The 12,653-nt window shown below is 37.8% G+C and overlaps 1 protein-coding gene across 2 annotated transcripts in view; it reads right to left on the bottom strand.

Annotated features, from left to right (window-relative positions):
* LOC310904446 (phospholipid scramblase family member 5-like) overlaps positions 1 to 12,653 on the bottom strand; it is a 155,020-nt gene that overhangs the window by 137,379 nt on the left and 4,988 nt on the right. Inside the window, exon 1 of one of the 2 annotated variants that reach the window (XR_014588350.1) lies at positions 7,241 to 7,672. The exons of the other annotated variant lie outside the window; for it this stretch is intronic. The gene's annotated coding sequence lies outside the window, so the exon portion shown is untranslated. Of the gene's footprint in view, positions 1 to 7,240; positions 7,673 to 12,653 lie in introns of those variants that run through there. 2 annotated transcript variants of the gene reach the window in all.

Raw genomic sequence — 12,653 nt, 5'->3', positions numbered from 1 at the left:
TATTTATTTTTAAATACAAGGATGAATTAGAAAATAAGTCTTCCTATTGCTCCTCCACAGTCCCTGGAAGAGGCAAGATCTTCTGGATGACAGGTCAAAGTAAGACCTTCTTAATTTCTCCCTTCAAGATCCTGTGTCCCTCAAATGCCTCTCAAGAAAGAGAAGTCAGCTAACTTATTCACTAAAATCAGGTTACATGAATCCCCCTTTGAGGCTACCACTTGCAAAAATGTGTTATTTCAGAAGGTGATAAAAGACAGTAGGTTGATTTGGGGAGGGGAAGGAATTGTTTTCTTTTTATCCAAAATTTGTTCCATTGTAAGAAGGTTTCTGTAAACACACTCAACCAAAACAGAATGGAAGTAAAATAGTTTTAAATTATTCTTATTTAAAAAAAAATATATAATGCCAGAGTATTAAATGCTTTCAAAATCTTGCAAACCAAACAGAAAGAGAATGGATTTGTTTTAATGCATCCAAAACAGCCTTTTTATTTATTTATTTATTTTGAATTAGAAAGAAAAGAATTACATAGTAACCTAGCAAATCAATATAAAGTCCTTCTACGGTGAATCTATTTGTGGCTGATTCTTTAATGTTATCCTTTTTGATACACAGTAGGAGCAGAGGGTTAGAGGTAACTTTTCTATCCCCCAGAATTATTCAGCTAGTAAACTAGATGAAGGATAATTTTCACTGGAATGAAAATTTGTGACTACAGTAGAAACACCATCCAGAACAGATCTCCCCAAAATACTCTTGTTGATTGAAAAATTCTATTTCTCGGCACCAGAATGCTCACAAGTTTCCATTAAACTCGAGCAAAATGTTATCTAGCAGGGAAGGAGATAAAGAAAGTGAGATAACACATAATAAACACCATTACCATAAAATATAATCTGTTAAACAGGGCTCACTTAGGATTCAGAACAGGACCCTCATACAGGAGAGAACTGGATCTCACTATGCTACATCTCAGGAGTGTTCCCAAATCTCCATTCTATCTAGCCAGCCTCTCTCACTCAAACTCTTCTTTTGTTTTGTATCCTAAATTTTCTCCCAGTTTAGGATAATTTCTGTTCATGGGAGCAGAAGAGCTCAATAGCAGAAAAATTGAATTCAGGTCCCTTCCTCCAGTGAATATCAAATCGTCTGGCATGCAGAACAGAAAATAAGTTATTTAGAATGATTATTCAGTAGCTAGATGGTTAGACACCCTGACCTCCCACCCTGCGTTGGGCGGGGCTTGAATGAAGGCTTCCTCCCACATCTTGCCTAATACAGCCAGAAATCTGGGGAATGCAAGCCTTCCTCAGAATTTTCATGACAAGACTTCTAAAGAACACACCTTATTCACCTTCAGTACAAAAATTTTATAAAATCTTAAAATTATTTGTGATGTTGGCTAATCTATTTCTTCACACATTTCATATTAGATTCCAGTTTCATCTACAGTGTCGTGAAAACTGTCATGAAAAGTATTTTTATAGATACTGAGCTATAGCATCAACTTTAAAATGTTTTCATTGTGCACCCAGAGTCTCACAGAATTAGCAGGATTTATACTTTGATGTGAAGATAACAGGAAAGCTTTTAGGAAATCTAACCTTTATTAAGTTCAGATGAAATCTATATTCAGTACTAAAATAAGATGCCATTGCCTAAAGGAAGCTGAATTCGCTTCCTGATAAACACATTGTTAAGTCTTAAATTCACTTTTATCCAAAACAATGCAAAAAAATTTTATTCTTTCATTTTCTATAATGAAATATTATATTTTTCTCTGATGTGCCAAACAATATCATAAACACTTTTCATTTCCGTCTTATTCCTTTGATTTTTTTCCCCCTTAAAAAGCACCAAATTGCTTAGAACTCATTTCATTCATGGCTTTAATAATTTAAATATATATATATATATATGTATAAAATAAAACAACCAAGCAAATCATAAAACACAAATAAGCCCTTCTGACAAATGTGAGCTAGAAGAAAAAAAAAAAAAAACTTGTTTCTAAAACACATTATTATGTAGATATTTTGTTTGTTGTTTGTTTCATAAAAGGTCTGATAGATGAAAATTTTATGTGCAGCTTTCACATAGAGAAGATAGAGAAACAATTAAAGCTTACTATAAGTGTTGTCTCTCTTACTACTCCTGGCCTCAGTAAAATTAAGAACTGCATTTTGAAGCAGTGAAAGCAAGTTGTGCCATAGATGTCCTTTGTCGTGTTACCAGAGATCTTGAGAAAACAAAGTAGTCTTTGGTTCAGTATCAGTTATATCTACAAGTTTGGAGGCAACACAAATTTGGCAGTCAGGGAATTGGATAAAAAAAATAAAATACCTTTGCTATGCATTTTCTTGTCATAATTTTCTTGCAGATGCTACATAAAGTTAAAGATGTGTTGACACAGAAGAGAGTTAGTTCTAAGGCAAGAAGACAACAAGGACACTAAAATGCTGACTACCAGAGGAACTTTCCTTACTTGCAGGAGTTTCCTACTAGGTTTTTGTGAATATTTGATCTCATCTAACACTTTATTGAGGACGTCAGAGAGCAGAGGTCTCTTGGGACCATCACTTGCCCTACAGCAAATGTGGGCCACAAGCTGGCGTGGCTTCTCAGCTAAGAAACCACTTGCCCAGAGCACATCTTTCCCATTCAGAAGGCCTGGTATCTGCATGGTGTATTCCCCACTAGCTCAACCTAAACCTCCAACAGTGCTACCCAAAAATATAATTTAGTATAAAGTTTGGAATTCAGGCATTTGAATTTAGGCTTGTGAAAACCAACAAGAAGGATCAGAAAATTACTTACTGGTAGCAAGTGTACACACGGCATGCTGTCCCTGATAGCCAGTTCACTGATATCAGAATAGTTACGGTCACTGAAGGCCAAGTGTTCTAATTTTCAGATATCGCTATATTGTAACCTCAGTATTTTCTTCTCTGGCATATAAATTTATTTATTTCTATTTCTACTAATATTACTTAGCAAAAAAAAGTGACATTACTGATAGGAAGTGGTTTGTTAAGAAAAAGGTTGATGTCCAAATATTTGTCACTTATACTAAAGAATCCTGTTTTTGCATTTATTATCACATTATTATTTTTTTGGTATACTGAAGGGGAAAAAAAAATAAGATTTATCTTTTTATTCATAATACAGTGAAGCTGAATGGTGACCAGTTTCCTACTGAACCACTGAACAGATTTTTCTACATTTCCAGGAAATTCAATTTTAGGGAAAAAAAATGAATTGCATCAATACACTTTACTTTGTATTTTTCCCTTATATTGCAGAGAACATAGTTACATTGCAAGAAATCAGAGACTGTTAAAATTAGGCAACATAAAATAACTTTGAGTGATATGGTTGTACAAGGTAAATTAAACATATTCCTAAGAACTACTTGTTTTGTGTGAATTGTGACCTTCCATTTAGCAGCAGTGCCACAACAGTTGTTTTATGTTACATAAGAAATATTACTGCGTGTCTCCATGTAACACATTACACCAATCTAAATATTTGATATAATATTTTATAGTTTGGGGTTTAACATTAGTATCAAATTCCCTAAACTAATAACTGAATCTTTAAAACTCACAAAACAAAACAGTTACCCAAGTGGAAAACATCTTAAAAGCTCTCTGTAGTTGGGAATAAAGCTTTATTAAATACAACTGTTCTGACACAATGAATGTACTTACCGTAATACCTACGGGCTTACACCATTACTGCTCTCTTGAACAATTCCCTAAGTGGATATATATAATTTAGCACACCAAGGTCTCTCAAAATATACTGTCTTACAAGTTTGTCAGTGTCTATCAGCTCTAGCTAAGTTCATAGTAGGAAACATCTCTGCCTTTAACAAAACCATGTAATTGAATTTGGAAGGTTTGTTAAGGAGTTTATATAAATACTATAAAAACATAAAGCCTAGCATCTGGAAAATTCTGTTACTGACTTCCAAACATCAGGCAAAACATTATAAAATCAGTGTCCTCAGAAAACCAAACAGAAAGTCTTAATAGGGAAATGATGGGGAGAACCAAACAATTCCCAAATAAATTTCAATTGAGACTCTTCAGCTCACATATTTTCTGTATTAACATATCAGAAGAGTTTACCTGAACAAAGTTTCAAGTATGGAAATATCAAAGAATTTTTTGTTCAATATTTATATATAGACACAACTGTATTTAAACTGATATTTTTCTCAAACTAAAATAAAATTTCACTCACATAGATTATTCCTCTTGTAACATCATAAGAAAAATAGCAAATTCTGCGTTCAGAAAAAAAATATATAACCCATCAAATGACCTAAACAATACCACATACTGAATGCAAAAACAAAATAGTCTTTGTCATGAATAATCTGCCCAGCTACAATCAAAAGAATCCAAGGATACTTTATGCAAACAGAATTCTTCCATGTGAATATCATGAATCCATGTTCAATGACAGCATGAAATTTTCAAAGTATCTTCAGTGGGCTTTGACTTAAGTTCAACACAAGAATTGCTGTGGCAGAATATATATTTCAAAGTTACATGAAACTCTTCTGTGACATTACCTCTAATGTTTCATTTTTTGCCAGTGTTAAAAAAAAGGAAAAACAACAGTATGTGAAAAAAAAGGAAATTCACAAGAAAGAATCTGATTCCGTGTATGTGTGTATAAATATACAGCTCCTTACTATTCCGCTTTTCTACAAAAGATGTTTCCAGAATGTTTGTAAATCATGCAGATACAAGCAGTTTCCTACCCTGTATAAATCACTGACAGCACTTCCCTGTAGAATGCATTCCTCCTACTCCCCGTTAGTCTTAAATGGCAATAAACACAACAGTTTGGTTTTGTTTTAACAGAAGTGAAAATTATTCTTGAATTTTGCAAATTTATCCAGACATTTTGCATTTGTTTCTAGTTTCACAGTTTCCATTTTTTACGGAAGATATGCTTCCTCCTATTTTAATCATAGCACATTGTAATGTTCTTGTTGTGTTGTTACACTGTTGTGTTGATGCATGAATAGAAATGGAAGTTCAATTCCACCTTTAAGGCTGGGGGAGAGGGAAGACACTTCACATCAGCAACTCATACAAGTGTTCTTCATGTTTTTTTATTTATCTTTAAAAAAAAAAACAATAAAAAAACACAGACACACACAAGCCCATATATTTCCTTCTTATTTCAAAATAAGGTGACCCAACTAAAGAACAAGAAGCAAGATGCAGACTAAGAAAAAAGTTTTAGGCTCCAGTATTTCTTCCGCTTCCCTTGCGGTGTGAAACGGTCTTAATTTAGAAGAAAGTAATGCCCTGAGCCTCTCAGCCTTTACAGGAGAAAAGGGAAAAAAAGTCATTCTGCAAAGCTTGTTAAACATAATCTACACCACACCACAAGTGAGGTTTGCCAGCATTATAAAATGTAAGTAGCCATGTCTCCTGCTAAACCAATGGGTAGCTGCTCTCGTCCTTTGTGCTGCACACACAGGCACCATTCAGAGGCCACAGTCACCTGCATCTCACAGGAGCTGTTACTAATTATTCGTTATTAATAACCACCTTTAGGGACGCCAAGATCAAAGATTAGACCACGCACTGTTCCCACATGTAACAGGCGGCAGGGCCCACACCAGCCATGCACGCTTCAAAGCAGCTGCAGGCAGAGGAGCAGCCACAACAGGGCCTCAGCCATGCTAGGGTTTGCCATGTCCTCCTCCTGCCTTTCTCCTTTTTAGCTGGCCTTCACTGGGAGCTTGGTGGGTGGGTGACAAGGGATCCCAAGCTCACTGGATTGCAGCCATCTAGCTGCTTTTTTGGAACAGGGAGATAATGTTTTCTTCTCTGTCTGATGCATCCATGGGGAATATTTTCCTTCATTTTCTGTCTTCCAAAAGCATCCCCAGACACCATCCACCACCCTCCTCGCAGGAGAAGGGGTTTGAGCTCACAGTGGCAATTCTAGGACCACATAAGGACTCGGAAGGGGGACCTCCCTTGTGCAGGACAGATCGTGGAAGCGCACTCATCTTGGACGAACAAGTTCACTTCCCTGAGATGTTAAATTAATACATGTGCAGCCTGGTTAAACCACACTCTTAAATCTTGTCTTTCTTCACCATCTGTGACAAGATTCTTCTCTTTGAAACTATTAAGAGAAGTTGACCTTTTGTGCTTACATGCATTTCCTCTGTTGAGTCTTTAGACTCATCATTCTGCCGTGTTGCTGCTTTCCTGAGGATGATGGTATATAAATAGGCAAGCTCAAAAGATCTTTCAGATCAGTTTGACGATTTGTCTTCCTCAATAATATGAGATGATAGTAACGTAAATTTTCTCTTCTTCAAAAACTTGGCAGAGCCGAACATACTGAACTATGTTGTTTAATGATTTCTAAAGGAGCCCTGATTTAAAGACTGGAAAAAACTGTGCAAAGTTTGGAAACATCTGGTACTAATATAATACCTATTCCAATCAAAAAAGACTGATTAAACACTACAGCAACAGGTGGTGCAAACACTAGTAAGTCAATTTTAATAAGAGGTCAACACCTTCAGCTCCTCATTTTTCTTTCCATAAGTACTAATAAATTCCTCTCAACAGGTGTGAGGGTAGGATGTCTAATTACATTGTTCACATGCAAAGGTCTAGTAGTTCTCTGTTCAAAATTTCTCTTGAAAGAAAAGGAAAGAGCTTCCAATGGTTTAAATGTCTGTGGTGGTTTTACTCAGGTGGGCAACTGAGCTCCACCACAACCGCTCTCTCACTCCCCCTCCTCAAAGAGGAATGGGGAGAAAATATGATGAAAAGGGCTCAAGGGTTGAGATAAGGACAGGGAAATCACACAGTAATTATCGTGACGGGAAAAACAGACTCAGCATAGGGAGATAGTAAGATTTATTGCCTATTACTAACAAGCTAGAGAAGCGAGAAACAAAGGAAAGAAACCAAAAGCACCTCCTCCCCCCAAGAAGTGCAGGGGAATGGGGGAACAGGGGTTATGGTCAGTCTATAGCACTTCTTCTCGGTCACTCTTGTCCCCTGTGCTGTGGGGTCCCTCCCACGAGATGCAGTCCTTGGTGAACTGATTCGGCATGGGCTTCCCACAGGCAGCAGCTCTTCAAGAACTGCTCCAGATATGGGTCCGTACCAAGGGGTCCATCCCTCAGGAGCAAACTGCTCCAACCTGGATCCCCCACGGGCAGCAGCTCCTGCCAGCTCACCTGCTCCTGCGTGGGCTCCTCTCCACGGGCTACAGGTCCGGCCCGGAATCTGCTCCGGCAGGGGTCTTCCACAGGCCGCAGCCTCCGTCGGTGCAGGTCCACCTGCTCCACCGTGGTCTCCTCCACAGGCTGCAGCGTGGAACCCTGCTCCACCGTGGTACTCCATGGGCTGCAGGGGGACAGCCTGCTTCACCATGGTCCTCACCACAGGCCGCAGGGGACTTCTGCTCCTGCGCCTGGAGCACCTCTCCCCCTCCTCCTTCACTGACCTTGGCGCCTGCAAGGCTGTTCCTCACTCCTCTCACTCTCCCAGCTGCTGTGTGGCGCAGCGTGTTTTTTCCTGTCTTAAATATGCTCTCACAGAGGCGCAAAACAACATCACTTATTGGCTCAGCTCTGGTCAGCAGTGGGGCCCTTACCAAACATGGGGCAGCTTCTAGATCCTTCTCACAGAAGGCACCCGTATGGCCCCCTGCTACCAAAACCTTGCCATGTAAACCCACTATAGTGTCATCCCTGACTTCCTCTTCCATTTTCTTTTCATGTCTATTATTCAGGTCATGGCTGTTTATGGGAATCTGACTGGAAAAAGTACCAGACACTGCACAGTACTTCTCCAGGAAGAAAAAGCTCTATAAAAAGTTTCTAGGACTAGGGAAAGAAAAAAATACAAAAGTGGGACCTGGTTCCAGTCTGCTAGGGCTTTCCCTTCAGAGTAGTCAACCTATATTTTTATTCCAGGGTGTACTTAATGATTAATTTTTAAATACTGTATTTATTTATTTTTATTTTAACACTAAAGAATACCAAACAAAGAATGTAGTGTTCTTTGTAATGCTTTGTAAAGCTGGGACAAACTTTTCTTGGTACCTGAAATGAAAATGACACTTCAGAGTTGTGTTCTGGTTTGACCAGATGAAATAGGATAAAGATGCTCTAAATAAAACAAGATCTTCAGGCTAAAAGATAAGACACTTAACTAAATGGTTCCTATGCTTCTTACTGTTTACAAGAGCTTTTCATTGCCTGCCACACGGACCATTTTCACAAGAAATCCCAAGGGGTGATATGTTGTGGAAATATGAAATAAAGTAGAGAGTATCAAGGGAGCAATTATATCAAAATCCAAAAAAAGAAAACACTTCTCTGAATCAATAAGGAAAAACTGTCCTCCAATGCACTATGTATGGGTTGGAAGGTCCAACACAGAAGTAAATAAACTAACACAGTTATTACTCTGCAGGGACGGGAGTCTGAATAAGTGCTTATTCTAGTTGTTTGGCAACACTGAACTGATTACAGCTGGTGGGGGGTAGGGGGAATCTGAAAGCTGAGGAAACTATACCAAAACACAGCAAATCAGGAAAGTACAGAGAGAATTTGTGGTCCTGGAGGGTCATGCTCGAACAGTACAGGGCAGCCTAGTGTGGGGAGTAATCCTTAGCTGTACCGCAGCAAGGATGCCCCTGGAACAAGCTGCCTCTCAAGGGGAGATCACATCACTTTCCACTAGTTGCAACGCTGTCAGCCAAAGCAAGTACAAAAGGAGGAAAAAAAAAATTTTGCCATAATCCACTAATAGAAGGAAAAATGTCTGCTTTCTTGCCCTCTGTGAGGGCAGCATTTCCTCAGTATCAACAAGTGACACAGTTCACATGCTGCACATGTTGGTGCATCTTTTCCAGCCACCTTTGCTTGCATTTGGTCAAGTCCTGTCTGAAAATCCAACTGAATAAATACCCTGTGCGCTCCTCTGGCCTGCACTGCTACCCACAGCCTCGGCCACACCTCTCCTTCCCCAAACCACATGGGCTTTTGTTAATGAAAACCTATACCAAGAAATCTTCCACCTGATGGCTTCACCCTAAGAGTTCAGGATCAAGTTGGATTGCTTGGGCAAAACTTTTTTCACTTCTAACCATCAGTATTTAAAACATGATGTTCCATCCTAAATGGTCTCTCTTGAGCTCAGAATCACCAAAAAAAAAACCTCTAAAAATTCCTCTGGATTCAGTCTTACATTCTTTTAGCACAGCTGGGTACCTGCTTTCTGACCAGGAAGTCTTTTTAGTTCTGAGAGCCTTTAACAACAACAACCTGGCTTGCTGTAGAACTACACCTTTCTTTGTTTATTTATTAATTATGAATAATTAGAGAGGATACTCCCAGGAGAAAGTTGTTGTGTTTTCAAGGTGGATATTTTAAGAACATTCATTTTTAATATGAGACCAACTAAGCAATCCTCATTCAATCCATTCTCAGCCAAAGTTCAGGGATATTTATAAATGCCTATGAAGGCATGTTTAGAAGGACAATGTAAAACAGAACAAAATATGTTTGAATTTAAGAAAAAGAAAAACATTTCCATTGAGAAATCAGTTGCACTAAAATCCAAACAGTAGAACAAATATAGGGTTTAATAAAAGTCTGATTGGCATTTCTTTTTCCTAATTCCTATTTACCACTTGTGGCCTGAAGGCAACATACAAACAGCTTTTGCTCCATTTTAATTACATGGATTAAAAAGCTATTATTAAAACAGAAGCTTCAAATTTCTGCTACCCCCTCCCCCACAGCTATATTGATATAATAGGGTTACTAAATCAATAGTAACCCTATTATATATATTAGTATATATATTATTATATATTATTATATATATTAGTATAGTAACCCTATTTTATATATATATGTATATATTTGAGTTTATGAATTATTTTCCTCACTTCCTTATGAGTCAGGGAAAAAAATTGGGAGGGGGGAGAGAAAACAGCTGTATACAGAACTTTTCAGATATTGCAACAGGAATTTCCTTTCCCCACCCCACATCTCATGACCAGAACGAAGTGGAGAGGAGAAAAAGAATTAGCATACACAGATAAAAACCACTTCGTTACAGGGAGAAGAAATTGCTTCCTGGTACTCATGAGTAATTTTTCAGCAACAAGATATTAAATTAGTAGGGAAAATATCTGTAAGAAATCATCCTTTTTCCTAAGAATGTGTAGGTTTCAGTGGTTGGCCAGGGCATCTAAATTGTCAACATGACCAATGTGATGGCACAAGAGCTGATGTAAAGGTAAAAGACAAGACAACACACTCATCTGCTTTAAAAAATAAAAAATGATGATCTACAGGGTAAGTATCTTGTTAAATATTTGCAGTATCAGTAAATAATTCTAAGGAAGTATTGCTGTCAAAATAAAAATTACTTTGATTTCAAACCAAATCCACCTGAATCAAAATATATTGTCCCACAGTAAGTTTTAGAAATGTTGTGGAGCATCTCTTATCCACTGTAAAGCAGAGTCTAGAGCTTCATAAATCAGAAAGATATGCCAGCAGGCTTATGCCTTTACTGTACAATGGGTCCATTTGGTCTGTCCTGCTAATTACACAGAAACAACTTTCTGATAGACTTGATCAAAAGGGAATAGATAGTTATGATTTTTTGCTGATATCTGCCAAAGATAGTTATGATTTTTTCTCCTTCTGGGAGTAGATTAATTTACCCAAGATTGTGCCATACTATGCTGCAGATACCAGAAGTTTCCAGAACTCAAGGAAATAATTTAGACAACATTAATGGGAAAAAAATGAACAAAGTGTCATTAAACACAGATAAAACTTCTAACTCAGCAGTTCTCTGAATCACAGACTTCTGAAGGCTGTGAGAGAAAAAAAATACATATTTTCCCCAATCTTTCATTTTACAGCTTTTAAGCAGCTGTGCATTTGTGTTCAGAAAGAAGGGAGTCTAAGGCCTAAAGCATTACCTATTGATATCAATGAGGCTTTTTTGTTTGTTTGTTTAATGATTTAATATATTTAAATTCAATCCAAGATGTAAATGCTCATTTCACTATATTGCTTAGCAAATATCTGGAAGCAAAATGTCTTTCATGAGATTGCTGTCATGTTATATGGGAAGACAAATACGTTTGTTATAGTTGAACATGCAAACCAAAAGACAGGGTGGGATTTATATTACCAGCTCGTGCCAAAGACTGATTGGTGAAGGTCAGCAGAGCTGCAGTATTCTTCAGGGAGGGATTGAACTCATTTTACTTTTGTTATCCAATTACTTTGGTTTTTAATCTCAAATAGTTATCTAGGCCCTCTTTATAGTCAGTGGAGAGAACCTCAGAAATCCTGTACTAAAAGGAGGCTGAAAGAGTCAGCTGCTTGAAATACCTGTCCACTGACTACAATGGTTCTTAAATGATTGGTTTTGGTTAGAATTATGAATTCTGGACGACAGAAACGTAGGTGAATGAATTCTACCCATTTTGTCACTTTTCACACCTAGCACTCTTTGAGCTGCTTAAGGGAGGGCTGCCCCCATGTACCACTATAGGATCTGACCCATCTCTTAATGGCAACAAGGGAGCCTTTAGAAAGCACTGGAAGAGTCCATGCCTGAGTGCCTGCGGCTCCCTAATGTGGAAAGAAAATTTTAGTCATTATTCCTTATGAGAGTGATACACAGCCTCTTATAAACTGAAAAGGCAAGGCACATTTCTAATGCAGTCTCAAAAAGCAAATCATTATGTATATCATTTTGTATAAACATAGTCATCAAGGGAATTTGCAATAGATTTATACCAACATTTTAATAAGTTTCATAAGAAAGAGATTCATCAAATAAAAATAATGAATGATGGAATTAAAGAACCACTGAAAATTGCTAATGTGTTTAATCATCTCAACATCTATATTTATATATGACAAATTTGGATGATATAGTGAGTGTAATTCCATTTCAACTCTTTAAGCTGGGATTGCATTTTAGGATGCTCCACAAAAGCAAAGCCAGAGCTTGCCTTGTCTAGAGGCAAACAAAGTAGGGATCTCTGACCATTTGTGTGAGTGCACTTGATTAACTGAATATCTGGATGTAGGAGAAGATTTCAATGAGCAAAAGTCATGTGTGAGCCAAAGAGAAAATAACGAGACCGGTGCTATGTGGAAAAATGAAAAGAGTGAACAAAAAAGCTGTAAGGTGTAATAAACCCTGACATTTTTCTGTGACCTAGAACCACACCTAAATAACCCGACCATTAAGCTAGTCACTTAGCTGGGCTCACAGATGCTAAATCCAACAGTGGATACACACAAGGACAGACAAATATGGTTAACTCAATCCATGCTGTAATCCTGAAAACCTCTGCTCAGTTGCTTTGCTGCACTGAAAGTTTTTAAGTACAAAAAGATTTTTTCTGATCTTTGTGTTTTGTCCTTTCTTTTGACTCACAATATCTCATCTCCCCATCCCAAGTAGGTCTGCTCTGCCTTGAAGAAAAACAAATCCAGGGAAAGCATGTGGAAGATGCCGGGGCCAGGAGCAGAGCCTGGCTGGGAGCATCACCTCATATATCAGCACTTGTCCTATTTCTGGGTCCCAGTCCTACAA

Source organism: Anser anser (genome assembly GCF_964211835.1).
Source record: "Anser anser genome assembly, chromosome: 9".
NCBI lineage: Eukaryota > Metazoa > Chordata > Aves > Anseriformes > Anatidae > Anser > Anser anser.
Note: the sequence above shows the minus strand (reverse complement) of the source record. Positions and strands in the feature narration are given on the sequence as shown.